At 41.3% G+C, this 8,669-nt stretch overlaps 1 long non-coding RNA gene across 1 annotated transcript; it reads right to left on the bottom strand.

Annotated features, from left to right (window-relative positions):
• Positions 1-5,699: 5,699 nt before the first annotated feature.
• Positions 5,700-8,311, bottom strand: LOC133454505 (uncharacterized). The gene is made up of 3 exons (XR_009783375.1): positions 7,981-8,311; positions 7,544-7,717; positions 5,700-5,920 (listed from the first exon to the last, which is right to left on the bottom strand). It is a non-coding gene; the product is annotated as an uncharacterized LOC133454505 (long non-coding RNA).
• Positions 8,312-8,669: the final 358 nt, after the last annotated feature.

Below are 8,669 nucleotides of genomic sequence, written 5' to 3'. Positions count from 1 at the left end.
GTTGTGAGAATGTTTCGCTTCTCCTGCCTTAAGAATTTGACTCGCTCATCTAAAAAGGTTTAATATCTCGGGTAACATTAAGGAAATAATGGCCAGAGTGCCATGTTGGTCTGAGCACCAAGAATAGTCCAGTGGGACTTATAGCATATGCAGGACTTAAGGTCCATAAGAAGTGTTGGAACACTGAGATATTTGTGAGAAATAGACATATACTGTATGTAGAGGAACTGTTTTTTTATAAGTGGGGATGATTTGCTCTCCCAAAATACTTGGAGGTATATTTCATTTCTGCAAGGATCTGACGCGCTCTCCTTGCATCAACAGGAATGATTTGTATGCTCAAGTAGACTGATGGTTGGAAGAATTAGCAAGTGATTTGTGGGTAAAAGTAAGTGTAATTGAAGTTTTTTTCTGGGAGGGATCTTACAGAAAGAAAAATGGAAAGTTTTTGGGAAGTTTTTCAGTAGAGAGTCAGAGAAAGAGTTGACTGGTCCTATTAAATACATGTATGGTAATTACGGTACCGATAGTTTTATTTGTTAGTTTTATTTGTTACTTTTATTTGTTACTTAATTAGTATTAAATATGGTTAAAATAACTAAAGCACTTCAAACTCCCTCAGATTTTTGGAGGGATGAAAGTAGACGCCGTAATGCAGAATCCCAAATATCTTCGCTTACTGATCAAAATAAAAAGCTGAAGGCTCTACTAGAAGAATTTAAAAACACAACGCAGACAAAGATGGTGTTGGACTTTGTTAACTGGGTCCTCCACAATCACACACTACAACTATTTATCCTGTGAAAGAATTGGAAGAACGTAAAAAAACACAACGCAGACAAAAATGAAATTAGAGAACCAGTTAAATGATCAAATAAAAAAAAAAACCGTTATCCGGTGAAATAGATTAAAGAATCAAGTGACGATGACACTTTTGATGACGACTGGATTTTACAAAAATCCAAGATGTGTTGTCTACAAAATTTGGAGCCGAAAGAGAACTAAAATAATAGTAAGAGATTTTAAATAAATAAACAAAAACGGCTAGAGGAAACAGCTGTTAAACTAACTTTGCCACATGGTTTGAAAAGCAAAGTACTTGATGCGCAAAGTACTTGATGCTTGTAGAATTCTCTTTAATCCCACAGCTGTTGCCAAAATCACACCAGAGCAAGCTCAGACCTTTTTACAATATTCATTGCCTTAACAGTTCAAAGGGAAGTAGATGATAATCCCAGGGAGCAAATGCTAAAATAATGTTGACAGCAAAAGAGAATTGTGGTCTGTCACGAGATCAGATTGATGGATTTCCTCCAGGGTACATGCAAAATATATATTTGCTAATTGCCCTCAACAAAGGGTAGGGCTGGATAACGAAAAAAAAGAATCTGAAATGTATGAAAATACTAATGTTTGTCAAAAGTGTTTCCTACACAGGTTGAGTACAAAGAGGAGGCGCAGCGGAACCAGCCAATTAATTCATTCACACTAATTCAACAAAATGCCCCACGTCACACGTCTCAAACAAAGAAAATGAGAACTGCTGGTGAACCCACATAATCTCTCTCCTGCCTACGGTAACTCCATCATGTAAACGCATGGAAATCTGTCTGTGAGCCAACTATAGTGTCTTTTCTGAAAGCATGTCCAACTAATCTTTAACTAGAGGTGTCAAGTAACAAAGTACAAATACCTAATTACGTTACTTAAGTAGAAATTTTGGTTATCTATACTTCACTGGAGTAATTATTTTTCAGACGACTTTTTACTTTTACTCCTTACATTTTCACTCAACTATCTTTACTTTCTACTCCTTACATTTTAAAAACAGCCTTACTCTATTTCATTTTGGCCTTTTAAAAAACTTTTAAAAAGAGTTTTAAAAAACTATCCAGTTAAATTGTGCCATCCGGATAGAGTGAATTTGGTTGTGGTTGGATGAGAAGTATAAACATAATACCACTCCAACACCCTATTGGTTTGTACGTGTCTGCTCTCTGTACGTTAATGCTCAATAGTACACATATATGGTTCTTTAATATATTTGCATTATACTAAGATACATTCATTGGTAACACTTTACAATAAGGGTCCCTTAATTAACGTTAGTTAATGCATTATTAAGCATTAATTAACAGTTTAATAATAGTTAAATAACCATTATTATGTATTACTTAACATTAATTAGCATATTAGTTAATGCATTAATAAACAGTTAGTTAATGCATTATTAAGCATTAATTAACAGTTTAATAATAGTTAAATAACCATTATTATGTATTACTTAACATTAATTAGCATATTAGTTAATGCATTAATAAACAGTTAGTTAATGCATTATTAAGCATTAATTAACAGTGTAATAATAGTTAAATAACCATTATTATGTATTACTTAACATTAATTAGCATATTAGTTAATGCATTAATAAACAGTTAATTAATGCCTACTGCTCAGAGTTAATTAATACATTAGTAAGCATTAATAAACGTTACATTATGTAATTATTTATCCTTATGTATGCATTACTTAGTATAAAGTAATACATTAGTTAATACATAAGTAAAACGTTAATAATGTCCCTAGTAATCATTTACTAATGGTGTTTATTTGGAGTGAATATGCATTAAGTAACAGCTACCTAATACATCTACTAATCATTCGCTAATGGTGTACATGTTTACTGGATGGGCATTATTAAACAACTATTTAGAGTCTTTTTTTTTTTTTCTTTTTCTTTTTTTTTTTTTTTTTACCTTGTCTGCACACATATTATTGATTGATACCATGACGGTAGAAACCAAAAGTGTATATGTGTGCATTATTACTATATTTAATATATATACATATATATACGCACACATATGCGTACACATACATAAATATACACATACAAACCCAGTGTTTTTTTTTTTTGGGGGGGGGGGGGGGGGGGGGGTGACGACATCCACTGCCAATCCAGGAAGCAGGAACACGGAGACACACGTCAAGCACTGGAAATCTGCAACAAAAAACCACAAACAAAGCACGAAACCGGCACGGAGCCATCCAAAACAATAACAGCAATCGACCTAAATCTTGAGATCTGATCGCAGTCTTAGCTAAGCTATCGCTACCGCTACCTAAACCCAAAAACTAGAGAGCCAGCATGCAGGTGAACAAGCCAGTGTGTATATCTATGTGTGTGTGTGTGTATGTATATGATCATGCGTGTGTGTGTGTGTGTGTGTGTGCGTGTAAATGCATGTGACTAAGTGACTATATGTGTGTGTGTGTGTATGTGTGTGTGTGTGTGTGTGTGTGTGTGTGTGTGTGTGTGTGTGTGTGTGTGTGTGTGTGTGTGTGTGTGTGTGTGTGTGTGTGTGTGTGTAATAAACCAAACAAAGCTCCACCTGAAGTGTATCTATAGTGGGGGAGGGGGGGGAGCAACCCCGCCACCTGCGAGACCAGAGGCCGACACGGAAGAGCCCGGAACCCAGGCCACCGGCAACCCCACAGAGGGGAGAAGTAGGAGGAGGCAACCCACCGCCTGCGAGGCCCCCCCCACCCCCCCCCGGCGGCGGCCGAGGGGGCCCGCGGGCGGGGCCCCCACGGCGCGGGAAGAAGCAGCCAGGGATCCCGCGACCCAGGTAATCCCCGGCCACCCGGTCCGGGCCGGACATGCGGCCAGGAGGCCCTCACCCTTCAGGCCAACGACCCCCACCCGGCAGGGGGCCAGCCTGCCCGGAGAGACAGAGCCGCCCCGGCCGCCGACGCGGGCAGGCGCACCCGTCCCCCACGAAAGTGGCCCTCCAAGACCAGAGGGGCGCCCCGCCGCAGAGGCAGCGGGGGGGACCGGAGCCGGGCCCGGAGAGAGGGAACCCCCCAACAAGGCGACACCCGTGCAGGCCCGACAACGGAGGGCCCCAGACCCAGGCATCCCATTCATTCATCCATTCACCTATCAGATACCTATACTAATAATAATATAATATACTATACATAATAATAATACTAATAATAATAATAATAATACTAATAATAATAATAATGATAATAATAATAACCATCTTTGTATAATATAATATTCATAAATTATTAAGTTTTGATGTCCTGCCAATGGAGGCTCAAATCCTCCATGGCAGGACCCTTCCATACCGCATTCTCACCGACACAGACATACAATCACGCACCGTTTCCCCCTCCCCGGGGGGGTCCAGCACCGCCAGAAGGCACCCCAGGCTGCACGGCGGGCCCCGCCAGGCCCGGGTAACCCGACCCACCCGTCCGAGGCCCAGGCCGGTGAGGGAACGCGGGTGATGTGGGACCCCCTCCCGCCCCTGGTGTTGAGTGCGTGTGATTAATGCCATAAAAACAGGGAGGGGGGAGGGCCAAGTATCGATTGACACCGACCCCCCCCCCCTCCCGAACTACGTGTCCTTGTCAAATGTATTTATTAAGTGTTGAATGTGCAGTGTCTATTTTGCTGTTAAAACCGTGAGGCGGGGAGTGCCGGGCCCCGCGGGACAGTGCCCCCCACGACCCGGACCCCCCGCCCCTTCAGCAAAGCCGGCCCTGATAAGACACCCGCGTCCCCCCACCGGCCGTCCAGTAGACGGGGGCCGGCCCTCCGAGCCGGGCCAGGGCCCCACCGTACCTCCAAGGGCGCCCCCGGCGCCGCCGGAGCCCCCAGACGGAGGGGGAAACGGTCCAACATCCTCCCATTCATACTGACAACATAAGACATAGATACCTGGGAATGGTGCCACCCCGCCGCCGCGCCTGCCCGTGCACCCCCCCGGTCAGGGGAGGCCCGCTCCCCGGACCCCCCAAGGGTCACGGATTCCCCACATCCGCAGGGGCACTTGGCCCCCGCCCAGCGACGGAGCACCAAGGCAGCAATGCCCCCCCAGCGCAGACAGCCACCCCCCACCCAGGCAGGGCCGGGCCCTCCGGGTGGGACCCCCACGTCCACGGCCCAGCCCCCCCCGGGAGGCCCGGAGACGCCCCAGCCACAGCCCCCCACCGCCATGAGGTAACCCCCCCTATTAGAGTCTTAAGTAATCATTTCCTAATGGTGCTGTGTATGTTATCAGGTAGCTTACCTGACCTTATGAACGGTAACCTGACATAAACCTTAATAAATGTATAGGAGTGGCTCATAACCATTACTTAACCATTAGTAAAGGCTTGCTGGACCCTTATTGTAAAGTGTAACACATTTATCCCTTAGGTAACACATTATTAATGCTTAACTGCCTCATAAGCATTACTTAACCATAATTAACCATTAGTAAATACTATTCTGGACCCTTATTGTAAAGTGTAACACATTTATCCCTTAGGTAACACATTATTAATGCTTAACTGCCTCATAAGCATTACTTGACCATAATTAACCATTAGTAAATTAAGCAATCACATATAAAGAAGTTTACACTTTTTATTTAAAACAAAATAAACAGATTTTAACAGATAACATTTGTTATATGTATACAACATATATATATATATATATATATATATATATATATATATATATATATATATATATATATATATATTTATATATATATATATATATATATATATATATATATATATATATATATATATATATACACACACACATCTGTGATAACAGATACGTAACAACAGTTCGCACAGAGGAGATCTTTGAAAAAACATTATTTAGTAACATAATACAATAACACAGTATGATAGGCTACCCTCTGTTTATCCTCCCTGGAAATGTCTGCTCCCTTTTGACATGATGAGCTATGAGTGGCACCAGTTCCCTCCTCCCCCTCTTCTCCACCAAGCGAAGCACCGGCTTCCCTGGATGTCTTCGCCCTGGCCGCCTCCGCGTGCTTTGCACCCCCAGCATCCCGAACACCCACTTCCTCCGCTTCCAGCCCCCAGCCATCCTGCCCCTTCCATACTGTGTTTTGGGGAAAATGACAGAACAAGAAACAAGATTATTAACCTTGTGTCAGATGCATTTATAATGTTAGCAGGAATAAAGTTGACAAATCTGATTAGACAAAGTAAAATGCAAGATGTCCATGGAATGGATGAACACTATAGCCACATTTAAGAGTTTCTATAGGAATGATTCTGTCCCATTCTGTTTTTCATCACTATAAGCATGAACATTATAAATGATGGGCTGCTGTTTCAACTTGGCTTCTGTCGATCGGCAATCCAATCGTTTCACTGCGATTGAGAAGACAATCCACAATGTTTTTTTTTCTTGCCGATGTTATAAAACATACACACATGCTGCTACAGCTGTGTAGTGACCCACCCATTGTGCTCTGGCTCAGCTGATCGACGCTCAGACAGCAGTTAGATCTTGCAGTTTTTAACTCTTTTTATACACACAAAGCACAGCCAAATACCAGGCTAAAAACTACAGTATAGGTCTCTACATGTGGATGGTGGACCAGAGCATGTGAGGGAAACAGAGCAGGTGAGAATTTTCTTGCTCCTTGCTCACAGACCTGTCCAAAAAAGCAGCGTTGTACACTTAAACCCAAACCTGGCATCGTCAGATTCCAGTATGAGTTCTGTGTCAGATCTCTTCCCTCCCACAGTTTGAATAATAATTTAATCAATTACAAACTTTTCGATAACAAACAGATCCAGCTAGAAAACAAGCTGGTTGTGGGTCAGGTATGGGTGGCCCTGGAGCTAAATTGGAGCGGGATGGAGCAGGAGCGCTGGTACAACTTTTAAAATAAAAATCCGCACCCTGCTCCCTGCTGGAGGCCGCATATTTGCACTTCGCCACCAACTTTTACTGTTGCGCTTGTATTTGGTGCCTTTTGCATCTTCAATTGGTAAATGTCTTTGACATAACATTTAAACTCTTCTTTCTAAACATATTTCTGATAATGGCACATGATTTTGTAATGTTTTACCTCAAAATTCTGATCAAATTTTACATATTGAATCTTTGAATATACTAATTAATTTTTCCACATTGGTGATGTGGTTATAACTAGTCTCATTTCCAAACTCTAATATTTCAAAATGATTGTCTGGGGAAGTTCCACCTCAATTTTGTAAAAATAAGCGGGTGTCTGGGTGGAAACGTTTTGTGAGTTTAAAAAAAACAGTGTTGCAAAACCAACCAACAGTCTTTTAGGGTGGGCCTTTCGTTGCTAACATTGCTGACGTTTCTGGTAAGGTGTGTGCAAAGCAGAGCTAACCAATCATTGGTTGAGGATGAAAGACTAACACAGATTTTCATTTAATTTCATTTACTTGTTCTGCCCATGGAAACATTCAAATTGTACCAAAGGAAATAGAAAACAATTGCATCTTTATCCATGTTCAGAAAGGAGCAGGAAAAAGAAAACTCTTATTTAACCTGCCTATTTTACCTATTTTACCTTTTCAAGGAAGCTGGTTGCAACCAGCGGTAGCACTATTACAAAATACTGCACTAACTTCCCCAGACATTCAAGTCTTGTCCAGTCTCGACCTGAACGTTGGGCATCACAAGACTAAGTCATAATTAGCAGCCTAACAATTTGTAGCAGTTAATATAAAAAGTTACCTTTCTTTTATGTCTGAAGTGACTCATCTATCACCACGAAATGCTCCTTCCCCCAATTCTCTGTCCTTCTCTATGATGCAGCCTCTCCATCGCTGTCACGCAGACCTCCCGTTGCTTTGCCATTCTTGAAAGGGTTCTTGAGGATGCAGCAATGTTGTCCATCATGAAATCAAGCTGGGAATAATAATAATAATAATAATAATAATAATAATAATAATAATAACAATAATAATAATAATAATAATAATAAATATAATAATAATAATAATAATAATAATAACAATAATAATAATAATAAATATAATAATAATAATAATAATAATAATAATAATAATAATAATAATAATAATAATAATAACAATAATAATAATAATAATAATAATAATAATAATACTGACCAAAAAAGTTATCCCACAATGTTAGCCAAAGTTACCTACCATTCAAATCGGTCCACAGATCCACCATCTTTTTCTTCAGCTTCATTTTGTGATGACACCGGTTGCACTTGACTTTCCATCTCAGTATTTTTTTCTTTTGGAGCCATTCAATTAGTTTGAGGTGTTTGTGTTTTTTTTTTGCCTTCTGTCAGCTCACTCAACTTGTTTGCTAACTTTAACCCACGCATGCCGTGTGCTCCTAAAATGAAACGTGCAGCTTGGTAAATGGCTATCCTGTTAAAATTACTGTCCGTCCTGCCAGAACATTCTGCTCCTCCTACAAGGCAGTTACACCCAGGTTACACCGCGATAACTCCTGCGTTCTGGTGCGCGCCAATGCTGCGTTCATGACGCCTCAGAACTCTGGGTTTCCCCATTGAAAACTCCCATTTCTGTCTTCAAAGCGTTCCAGACATTGACATTAGACATTGTTGTGTGATGTCAGAAAACTGATTCTCCAAGAAGACTCTGAATTTCCCGATTAGGAGCACCAATATTAGGCCTTGGTTAAAAGCCTTAGTTCCGAATTGGCCTGAACGCCGCACGCCGCACTTTTTTCTTTGCGCGCACTGACCGCGGCCCCATCTACAGAAGCGTCTCAGGATGGATGAGCTCGGAGTCTCACCTGCAGGACCAGGATAACCACGCAGAAGGAAAAAGCGGAAAAGGGAAATTCATCTGGAAAACAT

The sequence above is a fragment of the Cololabis saira genome, chromosome 11 (genome assembly GCF_033807715.1).
Source record: "Cololabis saira isolate AMF1-May2022 chromosome 11, fColSai1.1, whole genome shotgun sequence".
Classification (NCBI taxonomy): Eukaryota; Metazoa; Chordata; class Actinopteri; order Beloniformes; family Belonidae; genus Cololabis; species Cololabis saira.
Note: the sequence above shows the minus strand (reverse complement) of the source record. Positions and strands in the feature narration are given on the sequence as shown.